At 35.3% G+C, this 21889-nt stretch overlaps 1 protein-coding gene across 18 annotated transcripts in view; it reads left to right on the forward strand.

Annotated features, from left to right (window-relative positions):
* ZBTB20 (zinc finger and BTB domain containing 20) overlaps window positions 1-21889 on the forward strand; it is a 758440-nt gene that overhangs the window by 336523 nt on the left and 400028 nt on the right. For 2 of the 18 annotated variants that reach the window (XM_031451988.2, XM_031452675.2), the window contains exon 1: window positions 13895-14845. The exons of the other annotated variants lie outside the window; for them this stretch is intronic. The gene's annotated coding sequence lies outside the window, so the exon portion shown is untranslated. Of the gene's footprint in view, window positions 1-13894; window positions 14846-21889 lie in introns of those variants that run through there. 18 annotated transcript variants of the gene reach the window in all.

The raw sequence follows: 21889 nt of genomic DNA on the forward strand, positions 1-21889 counted from the left end.
AATTTTTTTCTGCCAAAAGCCCACATGTGTTGCAAGATCTCAAGGAAAAGGGGCGGAGTAAGGAGAGAAAAGGAACATTAATGAAGGCAACCAAAGTGATTTTTAAAAGATCCTAACCGTATGAATAAAAGAAATCTCAACATGATTACAATCCTTCAGCATACCCACCATCCTTAACATCGTATCACTTATATTGCAGCAGGGTAAAATTAAGTACAACAAATTACTTTTAAAAACACACAAAAACCAGCGGAACAAAGAAAGAATATTTGGGAAGAATACAACACTCTGAAACGGGATTTTTTTTTTCTCTCTAACACATGAAAATTGGCAGAGAAGGGTGAAGCCCAGGACTATATCCCGAACCCTAGCCAGTGGCATTTTACGGGGAAAAAAGTTACTTATGAATCAGTACAGCCATGCTTTGTTCTGCATGAGTGTTTTAATAGAGCAAGTGTAATATAAGGATCAGGTGGGCTCGTGGGAATGGAACAAAAGGTTTTGTAAAATTAAAGCAAAATAATTATAGCTCTAGGTGCAAAGCGAGCATACTCCAGCAGTTGATAGCAAGGACCTGCTCAGAATGGAGAAGGGAGGGGGCATGCTGGAAGGTTTTTTTTTCCCTTTTTTTTTCATTCAGTAACAAAGGCTTTTAATAGGTAACCGTTGTAAAGCGTCTTTGAAAGTAATTAATGCACCCACACAAAAATTTATTAAAATGAAAATTTAAGGAATTGTCTAAAATGAATTAATTAACAACAAAAAAGAACATCATGCCTTTCTTATTTTTTAAAGAAGGATAGAAGGTTAAGCAAACCAGATTTTTGTGAGATTGCATTTTAAAATGTTCCTGGTTTATTTAGTATCTGAATAGCCCTAAAAAGAAAGTTGGCAGGATTTATTATTATCCACCCCCTTTAGAAATACTAAATTGGGACAAACAAAATGGAGATTAATTTGCTGTGCATGAGACTCAAAGACCCTCAAAATTATGATATCTCTTCCTAAGATGGCCAAAGTTTTTAGTAAGTTTTCAGAGACCTATAGTAAGCAGAATGTGATGTTCAAAAGAAGAGGAAGGTGAGTATTTTTTCTCACCTGGTCTTCATCCTGCAGGGGTCTTAACCAGGCCGCTAGAGTTACACTTCCTGTTGTGGCCTCATGGAACACAAAAAGAAAGCTGCTAAGTGTGATGTTAGTAATTTTTACCTCATGTATTTCCTGTCTCTACAGAAAAAAACAAAAAAACAACTACTTTATCCTGTTTCTACAGTAATTTTTAATCACTATATTTGTTTTTCTGCCTATTTTTGTTTGTATTATTTCATACTGTGATATAATTATAAAGTAGAACATGTATAACCTGCTAAGAGTTTACCCTTTACTGTGAGAATCATTTCTAGTTGATTACAAAAGTATCTGTTTTCAGTGAGTTGTTATACCTTAAAAAGTTTTAGGTTTTGAACTTGAGTATATCTTCAAAGGTCAAGTTCTCTAAACCTCCCATGCTGAAACATCATTGGAAATTGCTGCCTTTCCTCCAATATTTTTTTGTTCTGTCAAGGCCAGAATCTGGCTGTGCAAAAAATGTGAATAAGAAAGAAAATTAATTTTGGAAACGACATTTGAAAAGTAGCTCTATTGATGCCATGTAAAAACATGTAATTGTAGTTTTGAAAATAATTTCCCTTAAATGTATGGTTAGAAGACAACTTGTATAGTGGGACAACTACACCCTAGTATACTTATGATCTGTCAATTTTGGATATGTTTGCTTGGATTTTTTTTTTTTTGTCTTTTTGCACTATCCCTTAAATGGCCATTATTATCATGTCTTTATAATCCTTTGACCTATTCTCAGATTTTTCTTTTTCGTTTTCAAGACAGTGTATTTAGTTGGTATGAGTAATGTAGCACTGTTAGTGTCCTATTCTTGCCTCTGAGCAAAAGGCCTATTTGTGAAGCTCCTTGGTGAGGACTTGGCATTTAGTAGATATACATTTGGCATTTAAGTAGATATACACTCCTTGTAATGTTTGTCCTTCAGTCCTTTGTGATTTCACTTTCTCTGGGGATATGATTGAAAAAAAGGAAAATCAAGGGAAAAAATGTTTGTAGTACCAAGAACTTTCTGTGTTTATAACAGTGGTTCTTGTTCCAGCTCTTCACCATATAAACTGTTGTATCTATTGGCCACTGAACTAGAATGGTATTTTACATTTGTATTGTGGCTGTAACAGATGATCACAAATTTAGCAGCTTCTAACACCACAAATTTATGATTTCATAGTTATGCAGATCAGAAGTTTGGGTTGGCTCAACCAATTTGTCTGCTCCAGGTTTCACAAGACCAGAGTGGTGTGATATTGCTGGGTTCTTAACTGGAGGCTCTGGGAAGAATCCTCATTCAGTTCCTTGTTGTTGAGGGACTAAGATCTCCTTTTTTTTTTTTTTTTTGCTGGCTGTCAGCTGGAGGCCATCTTTAGCTTTTTACACATCAGCCCCTGTATCTTTGTATAAACCAGAGTCCCTTGATCATTCTCACCCTTGGGATCTCTCTGACTTTCCCTTATACCACATCTCTTTTCCAAATTCAAGCCAGAAAAAGTTCTCAGCTTTTAAGGTAATTAGATGGGGCCCACCTGGATAATCTAGGAGGCTCTCCCTATTTGAAGATCCATAACCTTAATTACATCTGCCAATTCCTTTTTCTATGTAACAAAACATTTTGGAGGTTCTGCATTTCAGGGAGTGGGTACTTTTGGGATGCTTATTATGCCTACTGTAGATGGATTGTAGAAGAATGGGTCACTTCCATTATTTATTTCTAGACTACTCTGAGTATTTTTTTTTGCTCAAGATGCAGATAGTATGAATACTTTTAAATGTATTAGTAGGTTTTCTCCTAAAAAACTTTTTTAACCTCATACATCTCATGGTAAAGAGTGGTCTCTTTTTTTTTTTTCCCTCACTTGATAAATAGAACAACTGGGGCACAGAAGAAACTAAGTCGACCATTAGAGCCTGAGCTAATCTGGAGGTTTTCTGTCTTACGGTACAGATTTTATTCATTGACCCCCTTTTATTCTCCACAAAGCATGGTAGCACGACAGTGGTAGCCCAGCTGGGAAAGGGAAGTAAGCCAAGATTGAGTGACACAGAAATGGGATTACTAAAATATTAATAGAGATGGTTTACATGGTGAGCTGAGAAAAATGCAGTCATAACTTGCCAGAAAACTGGAAAATCTCGTCTCTCACTGGTATCTGAGAGAGTGTGATCTGGTAAGTGAAGGCATGACATAAGGTCAGATACATTGCAACATTTCGATTCAGAGGTTGGCAAGGTGGGCTAAGGATGCAGTAGCAGGAATCCAAGTTGAGTAAGGACCTCAATTTATAGCCAAAATTAAAGTGGAAAATTCTAGCATGCCAGAGAAAAGGGAATAGAAATAAATCTTTTGATAAGTTTGTCGGAAGGGCTAAGAAGGTCAATAGGAAGCAAAGTCAAAGGGAGATAAGAAATAGGAACTAGTGATGAAGTTCATCTACACTTCACAGTTTTGCTCAAGGTGGGCTCTGATATATGGATGTAAGGTTTCCTTTGACTATTAAAGAGGTAAGTGAACTTGTCTACAAAACAGAAATAGACTCACAGACATAGTAAACAATCTTATGGTTACCAGGGAAAGAGTGTGGGAAGGGATAAATTTGGGAGTTTGAGATTTGCAAATGTTAACCACTATATATAAAAATAGATAAAAACCATATTTCTTCTGTATAGCAAAGGAAACTATATTCAGGATCTTGTAATAACCTTTAATGAAAAAGAATATGAAAACAAGTCTATGTATATATATATATATATATATATATATATATATGCATGACTGGGACATTATGCTGTACACCACAAATTGACACATTGTAACTGACTATACTTCAATTTAAAAAGGTGATAAATGCAGATAAATCCACTAGATTATAATTTCTGGTATACCCTTTCCTCAAGGAAGAAATGAGTTCATCCTAGCAGTCTACCATCTTATTTGTTTTAATATAAGACTATATATCTTAAATTAAAATACAAAGTAGGAAGGAGAATTTTCCAGCTAAAAGTGAAAACAGAAAGTATAAGGACAATTAAATTATAAAACTTTAATAATAATTAAATTTTGGACTCTAATTACAACAGAAGATTGAAAATATACTGATATATTTTTAAAAGTCAGTTTTTACTTCTAATTTAATAAATCCAATTTAAGTAATCACTTATCAACTAACAGGAAGGACAGTTGAAGGTAAATGTATGTATATTTATATTTTTTCTCAAAATATGTTCTATGCTGTTCATGTATCTGTGTCTATTTGATTTATAAATTAGGTGTCAACGTGCAGCACTACGAAATGCAAGATCAATAGTAAAGTACAAATTTGACAGTATTGTTTTCTAATGGGATGAGTAAACAAGCATTAATTCCCACACATGGACACACATTTATACATGTACCCCTGTATAGAAAGTACCCATAACATATGCTGTTTACTTTTAAATGTATCTATGTGCACCTCTAAAATACCTAAATACTTTTTGTTTCACTGTGTGCCATCCGCAGAATCGCAGTGTGGGAAACAAGTGTCATGTATATGAACTCAGGTGAGGAAATACAGCATTGTCTTCATTTCCAAAGTTAGACAACATAAGTGCCTAAATAAGTCATGTGTAATGAGCATTTTTTGAGTGCAGTGTAGGATAGCAGAAAAATTATTGAATAAGTAGTCAAAATTCCTGAGTTCTCATCTTTGCTTTTGCCACATGTTAGGTATATGATACTATCAGTTAATCACATATATCCTCGGTTTCCTCACTTGAATAAAGATGATATCTCTCCCATCTACTTTCCAGAATTCGTGTCCAAATTGGACTAGATAAAGATGCTTTAAGGCATTTAAAGATTGTGAAGTACTATGAAAAACATTAAGTTTTAGGAAATTTAAGCAATTCTCATTATTATAGTTAAGACATGGTCTATATTCTCAAATATATGCAGTCTGGTTAAAATGTTGAAATTGGTTTATTTTTTTTTATTTGTTTTTTTTCAGATCTGTTGCCAAGTCTCCATATAATTTCTTACATGTCTGATTAGTTGCTATTCACAATATTAAGTAGCCTTGGTTTTCAACGCTATTGTAAATGTTAGAGCTGATATTCAAAATCAGCACGGTACTGGATGTCAGTGTACTATCAGAGGCAGTTAGCAAGTAGGAATGTAAAATTACTGATTAAAGACCTGCAGAATCACTAAAATATTATATATCTTGCTGCATACTTTATTTTTGTTAATTAAATATTTCATTAGTCAAATCATAGTCTTTCTTGTTCTAAGTTCCAAAAATGATGAAAAGAATCAGAAGCTTAAGGATTGACATAGAGACAAGGTACACTTTTTAATGCATGTGTTTGTTGGTCTGTTGTTTTATGTCCCATTTTCATTTCTCCAAGTCCCTCCCCTCCCCTATTTATTTTGTCTTGGTTCAGATTCTAGGACCAGTGGTTCTTTACACTGAGCTTAGTGGATGGTTAGAGAGAGAGTGCAGGGATCAGTTCAGAGTTTATATAAGCCTTCTGAAAATGCTTCATATGTATGTGTCTGCATATGTATATGTATACTTTATATGTGTTGGTGAATGTGCCCTTTCTTTCTTCCTTGGAGAGGGTCATAAGTTTTATTTATTCTCAAAGTGGTACATGAGCTTGAAAAACACTTGGACCTGCTGAAGTACAAGCATTAGTACCTAAGTAAGTATCAATTGAAGGGAGAAATTTTCCTTCCCCATTCCCTTTTCAACTACCCCAGTTGTGTCCCAAACACTTGGACTGAAGTAGGTAGTAGGTAAAGATTAGAGGGCCAGCCAGTGGGAAGGGGAAGAGACAGTACCTCTGTAATGGCTTTCTCTTTTTCTTTCCTTCTTTCCTACTTTCTCACCTTCTTGATTTCTTGCTTTTATGCTTAATCATTTGATTATTTTCTTGCTTTTCCTTCTTTCTTTCCTCCCTTTTATCTCTCCTTCTCTCCCTCCTTCCTTCCTTCCTTTTTCTTTTTCTATTCCATTACTCCTCTTTAGAGGAGAAAGATTAAGGAAGCATTATTTTAAGGGCCAAAAATATATTTTTAACTCTGTATCAGGATCCCTTTCTTCCTTCCCTTCTCATTTCCTTTTCCATTGATGTAAATTTATTTATTTTACTACTACCTCAATTTTGAGAGCATTGTTTCCCATCCACCAGAATTAGTGGTGGTCTGCTGAAGTCATTTCTATAGCAGAAGTCATTTAGAAATCAGTAGAAGGAAATGGTAATACTTATATAAAAATATCCTTCACCTTCCTTTTCAACATTTTGGCTTCCTACATAACATTATCATCTAACCTAAAAATTTCCCCAATGAAAAAATAAAACAAATAATTTAGTTGATTTGTGAATTGCTGAACATAGAAAATTGATGAAATTAAAATGTAATTCTTCTATTTAGAGATATAATTGAGTGATATAATAGAGACATGGACAAGGCCATCTCTAACTTCTATGAGAATAGAAAAAGATTATAGTTTTGACCATCTTGAACAAGAACTTTCTATTACCATGAAGAGTAAATGGCTTTCATTTAATCCAAGAATATCATCATACCATCATTAATATTTTTTAGAGAAAATGAGTTTGAGAAACAAAGAAAAAAGATGATTCTGTTATTATGGATTTCTGTTGGCAGTTGAAAATGTTGCTATGCAGAATTTTCCCTATGCCCTGTTCTTGTAGGATTTGAATTTTCCAGTTGGATTGACTTGGCTGTCAAAAAGCCAAGTTGATTCTTCTTTCCCCAGATTAAGTTGATAACTGTCTGAATAAAATGCTAAGAACAATTAGGAGAGGTCGTATTTTAAAGCTACTTAATAAAACAAACAAACCTTATGGGACTATTTTGTCCTTTTTCTTTCTTTCCTTCTTTCTTCTTTTCTTTTCTTTTTCTCTTCTTTTCTTTCTTTTTCTTTTCTCTTCTTTTTTTTGTAACTTCTCCAGAGAACATATTGTATAAAGTTATGGCTTCCTGTTCCATGAAGTATTTCTTCCTTGACCTACCTGCCATAACTGCTTAGCTTATACTTAAAGAAAAAAAGATTTTCCATTTCACTATTGAATCTTTTTAAAGAAAAATCAAGGTACATGTTTTCTTTTTCACACAAAAGCACTCAGAGCACTAGTTTTAAAGAGAGCGTAGTTCTTACACTAGATGCTTTTTACTCTCTTCTTGTTTAGAACACAGGAATACTACCCTCTCTTGTCCTCCTTGCCATCTACAAGACTTTTTGTCATTGTCTGTGCCTAGTACAGATTTTTTTTTACTCTCAATACCAGCTACTTTCTCTCACTTTTTTCTCCACTGCTGTTTTACCCCTTCCTTCATACTCTTGCTTTGCCTTAGTCTTCTTACTTTCCTCCTGTATTCCTGATGCTTAGAATTGTCTGTAACTTCTCATCTGGATGAACGTCTCTCAGTTTTGACCTAAACTCAAATCTCATTTCTTAATACTTCTAAGTAGGCAGCCTCTTCTCTACCAATAATTTCTCTTGGTAACCATTCTAACCTCATTAGTCTATGTATGTATCTTAAACAAATAAGTAAAAATAAGTTCATATTTATTTGCCTTGTTAGTCAAAATGCTTTTCTTAGAGGTTGAGGCCTCTTCGGTGTCTTCTATAGAGTGCGTATCACTTTATCTTTTTGGTAAAGAGGCACCATCTCATTGCATAGGCAAAAATTGAAAGCTGTTTGTTTCATGTATGTTAATCATCTAGATGCCACTCAAATATCGAATGGTTTATTTACTTAAAGCATATCAATGACACCTTTCCTGCAGTGAATCTTATGTTTTTCAACCTTCTTAAGCAAGGTATTATGAACATAATTTAATCTTTATATAATGATCCTCTGATCATCATTGTTGTATGAGTTTCCTAGGCTGCTGTAGCAAAATGCCACAAACTGGATGCCTTAAACAATATAAATATATTGTGTCAGAGTTCTGGCAGCTGGAAGACTTAGATCAAAGTATAAGCAGGGTTGGTTTCTTCTGATGGTTGTGAGAAAAATCAGTTCCATGTCTCTTGCCTAACTTCTGATTGTTTGCTAGCAATCTTTGGGGTTCTTTGGCTTGTGGAAGTATCTCTCTGATCTTTGCCGTTATCTTCAGGTAGCGTTCTCCCTGTGTGCATGTCTGTGTCCAAATTCCCCGTTTTTATAAGACCACCAGTCATATTGGATCGGGGTCCATTCTACTCCAGTATAACCTCATCTTAACTAATTATATCTGCAATGACCCTATTTCCAAATAAGGTCACATTCTGAGGTACTGGGGGATTAGAGCTTCAACATATGAATTTTGAGGGGACACAATTCAACTCACAACAATTATGAATATCTTTTTTTGTGTAAGGCTCTACCACATTGATTTCTATGGGACTCAGTTATAGACATGTTCATAAGCTCTACATAATTCTCAGCCTTGGATACTTTATCCTTCCCCCGCCTCCTCTGTTTCCTTTTCATTCTGAGATACAGAGTGGTAATTTCTTACAGTTACCATTGTGCTTTCTTCTGCAACTGTCTTTCCATCTAACATGAATGGTGAGCCCAATTAACTGATGCTACTGTGTTTTAAGGAAGAATATACCAGTTCCAAGATAAAGTCTCACTGATGAATAAAGATAAGTTTGGGCAATCATGTGTGCTTTATAGCATCTTTTTAGTTCCTTAAGGGTTCTTTTTTCTCTTTTCTGGGCTCTTGACCATGTTAAATCAAGATAGACTTATAAGTGAATATGATAAGGCTGAGTAATAGAGGTAATAGTGTGTTAACATGACAGGTATGTAAATTAGAGTGAGGTATCTGATTAAAATATTAGAAATTGAACTATCTTGTCTACTAGATGCTCAAGATTTTGCCCACTAGAATTGGATAATCAGAGTTATGTGTAGACTCTTGTAAGGTATGATATCTGATCGGACCAAATTATGCTTTTGTGTGATTTGTATAGTGTCTATCACAGTGAGATCATTCAACAGACATAATGGTAGTGCAGAATTGTGTTGAAATCAGATGCTGTGAGTGGGTAAGGAAATGTGCACATTCAGTTCTTAGCAGGTAGTCCTCCCAAGCAGGATGAGGGGCCTGAATCCCCAAGTGCCAACCTACCAGGAATGGTCCATGTGATTCTCAGGGCATCATGGTGATGAGACACCCACTGTGGTTTCAATTTTGGCAGCCATCACCAAATCGGCTCTTTGATCTTTGGAGTGGCTCCTGCCACAGTGACTGCCTCTGTTTGTTTTGCCCTTCCCTTTTGTCATTACTCCCACCTGACACTATAGGACCAAAACAATGAGAGATGGGAAGAGGTTGTGAGGGGACACTTTAGGAACACAGCTCTGCCAAGTATGAAAGGCTAAACAGTTCTGGTTCTAAAAGCACATGTATAACATTTCTGCCAACCCATTAGTGAATACATTTTATTTTATATATCATTCAACAGTCTGCTAAAAATCACTTTCCTCGATTCACCTTTCTCATTACTGGGGTCTTGGATCCACCATAAAATGCAGCCAGCCACACAAATATATAAGACAGTATTGCTCCCCATTTTAGAAATAGTCTTCCTTCATAAATATCTAAATATGCTTAGAAACATTGACTTCATCTTATGCCTTGATATTTTAAAATCAATTCATCTAATATATTTGAAAATCAACTGGTGGCTTGATTATATTGGTCATTTTTTTTATATTATATGGAATTTTGTTGAAAAGTTTTAATGGATTATGCAATAGTCTCTCCATTCCAGTACACTACCTGATTAAAAAAAAAATGTAAACATGACTATGCCCATTTTATAGCTAAAAAAAGTGAGAAAGTGAGGTGCTAACTTTATTATTTAAGATTATCCAGTGCGTTAGTGTCATTCTACCCATTTGATTCTGGTTGTATCATTTGGATACTCTGAGATTTAGGACTTTAGCATAAGCTCTGTGAAATGATTAAATATTTTCCCCACATTATCTTGATAGTATCATTTAGGTATTGTAGACAAGGAGACAGAAAACTGAGACAGAAAGGAATATGAAATGACTTGTAGCAGTCACATAGCGAGGTCACAGGAAAGCTGATAAGATCTTGGACTACTTCACTCTGTGAACTAGCCATAACTAATTTTCTGACAAGAAATGTTTTTCTCCTTTTCACATTTGTAAAGGTTGGAGACCTTCACTGAGAAAGCAATGCCTCTAAGGACAAAGACCTGTTGAGAAATATAAGGTTTTTAATCTCAACCTAGTATAGCCAAATATATTAATCACCACTTAAAAATTTCTGAATATTTCTAAAATTCTTGTTAGGCAGAATTCTAAATTTGAAACTGAAATTAAATCACCTTTCCCCTCCTTCACTATCTAGTTATCCCTTTGTTAAAGTATTTATATACGTATATAAAAATGCACGTTTGGAAACTAAAGTATATAGAATTTATTTGGGAAAATGTTTTTAAAAATAGCATTTGCTTTGAAATATTTCTGTAATACTTCCTGCTAGTCATCATTTTTAACTAGAAGATTAAATTTCCCTGTATAAGTCTGGAGAATCAGGCAGTTAATAAGGAAGGAGAGACCCAACCTGGCCAAAATTTTACTAAGTCATTGTCACCAATCCAGGCATTCAGGGAAAGAGTACATGAAGTAGTCTTCCGTACTCTACTTTCTGCCAATTAGGATTTCCAGCAGAGAAATTAGCAGATTCTAGAAAGCTCCAGCTGCCCAGGAGCTCCCATTCAGGCTGCTGTGGCTCAGACAGTCCCTGTGCTCATTAATTGATCTGTATTTCCCCATCTGCTGATCTCAGCCAGAGGCCATAGAATAAGAACCAAAAATGGAGGGTCTAGTCAGTCCCTAATCCCAAAGGAATCCTCCAAGGAAAAACCTTACATACGTATTCAAGTAAATGATAAGAGCCTTCATGAAACCCCTCCAACGGCCCCTCCATGAAGAAATACCCCATTTCACCTACAACCAGCTTTCAGTAAATGTGTGTTCCACTAATATTTACTCCATGCTTCAGATCAAGAACTGGAGATAACTGGACTAAATCAAGGTCAAGAAAGAAGAAAGTATGTGGAGAGGGCATCTGCGTGCCTATTCTTGGAGATGCTGATGGTTAGTTGGTAGTTAGCAAAGTTAGCAGCATCAGGTTATCCAGGGAGAGCCTGGGACTGTACTGAGTGGGCTTCCCCAGTGAGTTCCAAATAAGCTTTTCCAACTCCTCTAAATAAAATGTAACATTGTATTAATCACTTGGAAAATAAGATTTTTTTTTCCCATTATTAACTGGTAAATTCTAGTGTCATCTATCTCTACTTTGTGGGTTAGCTCTGTTTTCTTAAACACAGCTGTTTGGGGTATATCATTAACATTGTCAAAGGAAATTCTACCAGACTACCAAGTCCAAGTTGCCTTAGCTAAGGCTTATTCAAATTTATTGTCTAAACAGACTTAGAAAATACATGTGTCATTTGGTCCAGAGACAGTAAATTTTAGTTGTATATGATAAGCTTTAACTCTGAATGCTTCAAATGCCATATATTGTGCACCTATTCTGGGCTAATTTCTATGCTGTGTCTCCAAGGTATATTATCTCCTTTAATTTTCACAACAAACCGTTTTAGAGATAAGAGGACTGAGCCTCAGAGAACCTGATTAATTGGCAGAGGACATACAGCTAGTAAGTGGCCAAGCTAGAATTCAAACCTAAGCCTTTCTAACTCAAAGTCTTGCTCACTTTTTAAACCACTGTCTCCTTCTGTTTCTAAAGATGTAGAGGATTCTGATACCTTCTAAGAGTCTATGCAGTTTTCATAAGGGAGAACGGGGCTACCATAACATGTAGTTCTGTGGTGCTGGTTTTTATCATCTAAAACACGCCCAGCTCAAGCTAATTGCCAGTTTGTCTCCCAGGACAGCCAACTAGCCTGTTGATAACATAAACGCTATTTTCCAGTCTTATTTTGTGAGACATGCCTCTCATTCGATATAGGATTTTCACTTAATTCTCCAATCAACCTCAAAACCTTAATTTTGCTAAATTAAAAATAATAACATAAACATTATGTGTGACTAGGTACCTATAAAGTAATGAAATTGATTTTGGTGAGTATTAGTGGCTCTGGTCTCATTATTTAGAATGAATCCACACAGTACATATTCGTATTCACCATTTGTGATTGTGAGTTTCTGTTAAATTAAAATGGTAATAGTATCTACCTCATAATATCATTGTGAGGATTAAATGAGATAATATATGTAAAGTTCTTAGATCGGTTCCTAGCATATGGTAAGCACTCAATAAACTGTAAACTTATTATATAGGAGCATCACAGAAATAAAAATCAAACAGAAACTGATAAGCAGTTGGTACATATCAGGAACTCAATACATATGTTTTGAATAAATTAATAAATTGTATCAGTGCTTCAAATTGGCTAGTTGTTAACTGATTTATGGTAAATGTTGTATTCTGGTGGCTGCCTCACTGTTGAGTTTAATATAAAACAGAATGTTCAGTGTCATTAAGAACTCTATGCAATTTGCAGGAGCGTTTACTAACTCTAAAACAGCCTTTTTTGGGGAATTGGGTTATCATTTCTTTTCCTCAATATTTTCGCCCTTAGTACTGTGCAGCCTGTACTGTCTGGCTAGTTATACTTGTGACCGCTAAATGGATATAGGTTTTTCCCTTCCTTTAATGGTCATGCAGTTATGATTTATCTTATGGTACAATGAAAATAGAAGCTGTACAAGTATGTCCATAGTAAAATAAGATACATGGGCTGGAAAAAGCAAAAAGTCAGTGAGTGTTATGAATGCTTCCTATTTGCCTAAGACAACCGAAATAGACTGAAAGTAAGAATGGCATATATATTGTCACTGTTTGTACCAGTTCTGGAGAAACTGCTTATTTTTCTGATGATGTCAAGATATTAAACTTTGGGGGAGACTTTTTCCCATAAGAAATTCATTTTCAAATCCTGAAATATTTATTATTACTGTGTGTCTGAAATTATAATGCTTTAAATAACATCGTTTCTAACTGACAGTCTAATTCTAGCAGAAGTTTTAGAAAGGGTTCAAAGGTTTGTCTCTCCCTATAATGTCCTTCCTACCAGTGAAATTTCTATTCTACATTTAGAAACAGTCCATGAATCACTTCTACAAGCCCTGCCTCGTACTTTTATATTTGTGGCATTGCTCTTGCTGTATTGTATTACAGTATTCTGGTTAGATTTTCCCTTTCAGAGTCTGGTGGCTAAACTGTGAGCTTCTTGAAGACAAGGGTTATGCTTTATTTATCTCTGGATACTCAGTATTATTCAGTTCCTAGGACAGAGTAAGTGCTCAATAAATAAATCTCCAATAAATTAATGAACTTGCAGTCACAGACATAAACACACTGGAGAAGGTCATGAGTAAAATTTCCTATATCTTTGCATGTTCTTCAAGTGCTTGTGAACCTTTTAAAACTGCCTATGAACAGACTGATATACCTCTAAGTACCCAAGTCGCTTTAAGGGAAATTTTCTAATCTTTGAAAAAACTTATTTTTAATCTATTTTTATTCTTTGTTTTTATTTTGAACATCACTTTTGCATGTGGACTCAAGTGGACTGTCAAGTACTGATTGCTTGGCTGAACCATACAGACAGTGTTATGAATCCTTATTTTTACTCACAAGCTACCTGTTTGGTGGCTTTGTTCAAGCACATTATCTGTTTGTTACATAATAAATACATGGATTGTGGCAATTAACTGGAAAAGTCTTACTTTCAAAAAGTTCTCAGCATTTAATATGGTGTTTGGCGTATAGTTGGGATTCAATAAATGTTTGTGGAATAAACAAATCAGCATTATTGTTAACTGTTTTGAGGGTGAGGTATAAGATTTTTTTTTAAAGACGAAATGAAATGCCCAGTATCAGACGGCAGGGTAAGAGTAAATCTGACACTCATAATTCTTACCTCTGTGTTTCTAGACTGTTACACAGGCTCACTGAGAAGTGCCGTATATGTCTGATTTCTCAACTTCACCCTGCAGTAAACTTTTGCAATCTGGAGGCTAGAGACCTCTTTTGTAAATGTTGTCTGCCTGATGACTGTGTTGGCACCGAGGAGGCCTTAGCAGATAAAGTGAAGGAACATATGGCTCCCATCTGAATACAAATTGGTGGACATAACATGGTAATTCAGCTGAGATGTCCTCTATATTGTAAACTGAAAGAGTATGATTAGAGGTGTTTATAAACGGCGTCTGAATTCCCCCCACACACCCCTCCCCACCTCTTTTCCACTGTAGTTTTATCGGCCTGAATCATAGCCATCTAGCGTCCCAGTCTCACTGTGTTATTTGTTAAAATGGCCAGCGTGAGGAATTATTAATTAAAGCTAGCAAATCACCCCGACGAGCTGTGCCCTGGCATGGCTGAAGGTTGATTGGCGAAAGTGTTCTCCTTTGGAGAAAAGACTTTTTGTGCTGGTGACGCAGTCAGGGACGGATTATTGAATGTGCAAGTTAGAAGAAAAATCACAGGACAAGCAAATTGAGTATTTACTGGCAAATAATTGCTCTCTTAAGCTGTGGCTGTCTTCCTAAATTCTTAGCATTCCCGAGGGTTAGAAAGAAACACAGAAAAATGCATCGGTACAGAGTACATTTCAAAAAAATTACATAGACTGATGTTTCAGGCTTGTGCAGGTAAGTGTGATTGTGTGTGCATGGAAAGTGAAAGAACAAGGGGAAGCAAGGGAAAGATTGGGGATATTATTAATCTGGTGGGGTTTTTTAAAATCAATTTGTTGTTTATTGGAATACTGCTCGGCGTATTTCTACATTGACTAAGAGTTTAGTTTCGGTGCTGCATTTATTGTGAAAGTTAGAGAAATGAGAAGGAGGGAGGATTTCTCAGTTACTTTGTGATTTTTATCAGCAGAAGAGTATGTTAATGTTTTGCCCCAACAGTAGTTATAAACTTTGCTCAGATATTTGTGGATATATGTATAAAATTATCGCTTGATTTAAGGCTCTTCAGTTATTCTCAATATTGTTAATTATAACCTATCTTAACAGTATCACAAACACATTTGGGTACAACTATTGCGTTTATTTTTTGGAGTAAACTCTGTTTTACATTAGCACCAAGCTAGTCCTTGTTCAGAATTTCTAAAGGGACATAACAATTCTTGAATAGTTACTTAAACTTCAGGCTTCTGTAAAAAGCAAAGTGTCCTTGTTGTCAATTGTGTGGTCTTTTTGTCTGAAGTGTTGGTCAGACTACTGAGTTTTGTGGACATTTTAAGATAAGTGAGACTAGTTTAGAGACTTTTTTATAACCAAATTTAAATACATAAAAAATAAGTGTAGAAATGAAGGCTCTCATTCTATGTATAAAATGTAGACATTAAGAAACAGAGATATTCTCCTAAATATAGATAAGTTACATGAACAACATTATCAAAATACTAACATCCACTGAGGATGAATTTCATATTCTGTGAAAACCTGAAAAATGTGCTTTCATCGACAACAAACTGTTTTCGAAATGAGAATAATTGGCTGGTGAAATAGCATTTTAGGATTGTAATAACTATGAATAACATGGATGTAAAACAAAGGCATAAATATAATTTAAACTAAATTAACTAATTAATAATTGCAAAGTGCTTTAACAATAAAACATCTACATGATAGGAATAATAATAGGAATAATAATAAAAATGGAAAGTCTGGCAATCACTCAAAAATTAAATCAGATGACTCTCGTAAGGTTTTAGAGAGTCAGAATTTTAAAATATAAATATATAAAACATATTTCACCTTCTAATCTACTCCTTGAACCTGGCAATATTGTGCTGGTTAGGATTTTTCCTTTCTATATCCTATTTTATTAAAAAATAGTTTTTCTTAATATGTTGAACAGAGCTCAGAAGAAAATTTAGAAAATATATTTTTTAAAGGTTTAATTCCCACTGGATAACATTCTGCCCTCAAATTTCAAGAGGCAGCGTTCTTAAAGTTTCTTATGACTATTTGAGGGCACAATTTGGTCCATTATTTTGAAATAGCAAAGGGGGCATTTAAAGCATATGTTCAGAGACTAAACCATCTGCCTGCTTTATTATGAATACCACAGAATTATGAGGACTTGGAAAGGCTCAAAAATTGAACTAGAGTTCTATGCAAGATTTGAAAAAAAAATACAACACTTTTCTTTTAAAACGTGTTTTGTAAGCACTTACTTTTGCTAAGTATTTCATTAGTCTTCTGTGGGAGAACTGTATCATTACACCTTTTGATGTATGGGGAGTGAATGGTAAAGTGTAATTGAGTGACATGAATCTATAGCAAGTTAATGGTAATATTTTCTTTCTTATTTAACTCACTACACTTAAATGCCTTTTGGAGTTTTGGATTGACTTTTCAATAGTGAAACTCACAGTGAATTGGAGAAACATTATAAAATGGTGACCGCTGGAACAAAAATGAAATCCAGCTGCTTGCTTCTGGACTATCTACAAATGAGTTGCAGGAGACATGTGGAGGTCAGACTAAAGAGTGCTTCTGTAATCCAATTGTGATGTAATGCAAGTATGAATCAGCTATTGGTTGTCTGTGCTGGGGTGGGGGGAGCGAAAAATGAGCGTAACTTGGTGTTATTCCAGTGTGGTACTATATTCCTTTGGTATCTGAAAGGATATGAAATCCAGAAATTAATACAAGAACAAAAATCTTATTTGGGTCCCAAACATAATAATTTCAGCCCAAAGTTGTTATATAAGGACAAATTAAGATAAGTATCATTTTTAGGATGTCTAGTGTCCAATTAGAGTTCCTCTAACTTACCTGAGTTGTTACTAGAGTCAGTCTGAGACTACCTGGATCATTATCAGAGGAAATGCAGAAAATAGACTAAAACCAGTCTGAAATATAAGGTTTCATTGTTGAGATGACTTACTACTGTTTGTTGCTTAATGAAAATTATTTAATTAAGAGAAAATGATAATGGAGGCAAAGAACTGAAGTGTTTGGTTTAAGATTCTAAGATATATACATACATATGTATGTAAAACACATATAAGTAAATAATATATGCACATATATTATCACATGTATACATATACAATTTTTAAAAGAAAAAATATTTTTAGGATTATACACTTTGTTAGGCTGATTAAGCTTAGGAGTTTTTCTTTTTATACAGTCTAAAGAGTGCACACGCAGATTTTGACACAGCTATAGTTGGCTTTCCAAACTGAAGGATATCAGAATTAATGATCTGGTGCTGAAAATACCTGTGTTCAATTTCATATGGATATTCTCATAGTAGTATTTTAATTTTATGCCTCCCTAAATTACAATCCTGCAAGTAATCAAATGAATCTATTAACCCAAAGACTACAAAATATTTTCATTATTATAGGAGGCTTACTCTTATTTTATACTTTAGGTGAGTTTGATAGATATATAAAATACACACACACACACACACTTTTTTGTGTTGTTTTGTTTTTCTCATTTATTTCTGCCACCTAGATCCAAACAGGGAATTAAAATGGCTGAAAAAGAAAAAGAAATAGATAATATGGTGGAATAAATAAATTAGAAGTAGATAAGAAAGGTACACAAATTAAAACAATAAACAAGTGCAAGGATATAAAAATGGAGTCAGGTCGGTACACAAACTACATTTGGTGAAGTGCTATATATTTGCCTTTGAACTTTCATGCAGCTAAGTCAAAGAGAAAATCATGACAGGTTATGCAATTTACAGCATTCATAAGAATAGTAAAATAATTTTTCTCATTTATTACTAAAGTTCTTGCAAAATATCAGACTGAGTTTTCAGAGAACTCAGTGCTGAGACAACAATCACTGAAACAGTTACAGGCTGCAGAGGCTGAGAGGCTGGGGCAGAAGCAGCGGCAGCTCCTCGGGGCGGGGGGTTGGGGTGGGCTACAGTTAGTGCAATAATGTTGGCTGACCACGATCCTGGAAAGCAGGGACTTGAGGAGGACATTTCTAAAATTATTTTATATAAATATATATATACACACACATGTGTAGTTTAATGGTAAATAAAAGATTTAGAAGGCGTCCACTTTTATAATAGCCATTAAAACATATTTTATCAAATAAACCTCTTGAATCAACATTGCCTCCCTAAAATTGTTAATGAACCATTGCTGCCTTTCATCTTCTACTTTTACTTTAAGCACATGGTCAGTCTTTGTCAAGTTTTAGAAAAGAATCCTTTCTGGCTTGAAATTTAATGTTTCTTGCCCTTATGTCCTCCCTTGGTTCATTTTCAAAAGTCTTAGCAAACTGCCTGGTCTTTTCGCAGGTAGTTTTGATGGTTAAGTTGCATTGAATAGGCCAGTCTTTTCTCCATATTGAAAAGGTGAAGCATAAAGGCTTCTTTTCACATCGCCTTTGTAACCCAAGCCATAGTAAGTAGCCCAAGGACCACCTGTACCAGAATTACCTAGGGTGCCTGTCAAAATGAAGATCCTTGGGTCTCATTCTGGAATTACTGAATTAGAAGCTCTGAGGATGGAGTCTGGGGATCTGCAATTTAGGAAGCTACCCAGGTTAGTTATGCGCACTAAAGCTTGAAAACCACACTTTCAAAATCATGGCTTTAAAATTTCAGGGTCTGAGCATAAAATGGTAAGATTTCCACACCGCAGTTGGTGAGGGCTTATTATATTAACACTGACCAAAACAATAATAAGTGATGATTGCTCGCTCATAAAACTGGAAGATTGAGCTCAGAAAAGAATTCTGTGTTTGTTTGAACCCTTCAAGCCATATCTCACCATTGCCAAAAAATGTTCTTTAATATTTTAGCCACCATATGTTGATATACTATATGCTATGTCGTATGTTGGGTCTGGGTGATACAAAGATGAAAAAGGACAAGTCCAACCATTGTCTGAAAAAATTCACAATCTGGAATAATTTATTACTACTAAGATACTGTCTTCTCCATACTCGGAGAAGTATGAATCACCACATACTCTCCTGTCGAGTAAAACTAAAGATTTCTATTGTATTATATCAGTATGTGTATACGCTTGTTGATAGCAATTTCATTTAATAGGACCCTGCTACAATTTTGAAGCTGCAAAATGTAAGAAACCATTGTCGATTCTTCCTTCTTCCCCTCAGCAGGAGTCTATATCTCCCAGGCCTGGAATGGCAGATATCATGGGGGCCTTCTATTCCATTGCTCTCATCATCATTCAGTGATTTGTTACCAGGATCCTTTTTGAGGGGAGAAGACATGTGTAAGTGAATGCACCTGACATTGCGAAGACTCGCATGTCTTTTTCCACTGCCCCTCTGGGGCCTCAGCTGACCTATAGGAAATGCTGGAACCTATAGCAGCAGCCTCCCTAGTTGGCAGGGGCTTGCGCTGCTTCTGCCTAAGACCCTGCTCCAAAGTCTCAGCAGTGCCAGAAATGGGGTATCAACAGGCTAGAAGAGACATTTTGGGCAAAAAAGAATTTGGTAGCTGGTCTGAGGAACAGGAGGAGAGCTTGCAACTTCACTGATGACTCGTGTTTTCCTGGAAAAGTACTGGAGACACCCGCCCCCTTTATTATTTCCAGAGAAATATGAGAAATATTGTGAGAGCTTCTGTGTCTGTTTTCCCTTTCCTTCCCTTCTTTTCAACATATATTTATTGTGTGTTTAGTGCCATGCTTTCCTCTAGGAACTAGGGGTAAAATGGTGAATAAAGTTTCACTTACATGAAATATGTATTAGAGTACATAATGTATTAGGATAGAAAGGGAATAAAATTACTAAATATAAAATGTGAAGTAATATAAACAAAAATAATATGCTTTATTTTTGAGACATTGCCTATTGCATTCTCCATGACTTCCAAATGCATTCATATTATTTCATAATATGGATGTATGTATGAATGTGTGCATGTGTATGTGTATAAATATATATATATTTCTTATGCATTTATAAATTTCTTTGGGGAACAGACCAGTCAGTTCAGGACTCTCCCTGTTGTGGGAAGCTCTTTTCTCATGGGGACCTGCACATAACATAAGGGGGAAAATAAGCCACCTGCAAGGACCAAACTGTGTGCACAATCAACGCCAAGATCATTCTTTTTCATCTTTTAGCTTGTTCGTGTATGTGTATGTGTATGTGTATGTGTGTGTGTGTGTGTGTGTGTGTTTTCTGGGTTTTGTGTTTTTGGTTTTTTAATGAGTTCAGGATACCCAGAGGTGCAAGAGGTAGATACGTTATAGGGTCAATCTTCCAGGGATAAAGTAGAGAAGACAAACAATGAACAATAGTATGTGGCTTTGATAAGGTTCTGTGAAGGACAGAGTAAGGAGTACTACCCTAGATTAGATCTGAGCATAGGCAACAGGAAAATTTTCCCAGAGGGGTCACATTTTTAACTGAGACTAACAACCTAAGATTAAAGCAAAACAAAAAGAAAGTTCCAATTTTTTCACCTGCTCACCTAAGTAATATGTGCTCACGGTGAAAATATTTTAGACAGTAGGACAACCTATTTTTTTTAAGGGGGCGGTGGGGAGTGGAAATCACTGGTTCATTCAGTACTTGAGAAACCATTGTTAACATTCATAATATACTTTTTTGAGCATGTATTATGTTCTAGGGTCATGCCAGCCAGCCACTGTCTTCTCAGAAGGGAACATTTTAATTAGCAGGCAATATGAATAGAAGCAACTGAAATTTTAACTCCTGTTAGCTGTCCTCAGATTTGGGCCCACAAAGCAGCTGAGTCCCAGCTCTAGTTGATGCAGACAGAATAGCACATATGCAGTATTCTCTTGAACAGACATCATAACACCTGCTGTCATCCCCACTTCGTGTAGGTCTGAGAGTTGGACTCATTGGCTCTACTTCTTCTCTATCTGTGTGATCCTAGGCAAGTTATTTGGCCTCTCCATGTCTCAGTGTCCTTATCTGTTAAACTGGATTATTAACAGTACACACCACATGAGATATTTTGAGCAATAAGTAAGATAATGCATGTAAAGTGCTAATCACAGTACTTGGCACATAGTGTAGTATCAAGTGCTATCATTATTATGATGCTGATGCTGATTATTATTATTATTATTATACACATTTTCATTACCAAGGAAACTTGCCGAAAACATATTTTGTCCAGTGCAACTCCATTGTCACTATGTCACTACTGACAAAACAAGTCAAAACACACTTCCTACTAAGGGTGGGCCAGAGATATCTTTGCCACACACATGAAGAATCTGGGTTTATAGCTGAAAATTATAATATAATCTAGCTCAGTAGATAAATGACATTATGCAGACTAATTTTCTGTTTCTAGGTAGAAATGCTGTTTAAATCTGCCTTAAATGCCCTTCATGTTACAGATTTTGTTTCAACAATTTGTGGCTAACTAGGTTTGTTTTATTAAAAGGAACTTTCAAATCCAAAGCCCTAATGTTTTTCGCATAGTGCTATTTTTTATATTATCAGTGACTAAAGGAGATTAGAAATATAATTTTACCCAAAAAGGCATCTTCAGGAAAGAAAGGATTGTACGTCGTCAAGATTTGTATCTTAACACAACAGTGAACAAAGATATCAAGGTTAGTGGTGCCACATAGTAGGTGCTTAATTAGTCTTTTTGAATTGATTTACGTTTTATGAGGAAAAGCATGTGAACATCAGTGTAGATGTTCTGTAGAAGTTTGAATAATTTTAAGAGAATGA

This window comes from Camelus dromedarius, chromosome 2 (assembly GCF_036321535.1).
Source record: "Camelus dromedarius isolate mCamDro1 chromosome 2, mCamDro1.pat, whole genome shotgun sequence".
Taxonomy (NCBI): Eukaryota; Metazoa; Chordata; class Mammalia; order Artiodactyla; family Camelidae; genus Camelus; species Camelus dromedarius.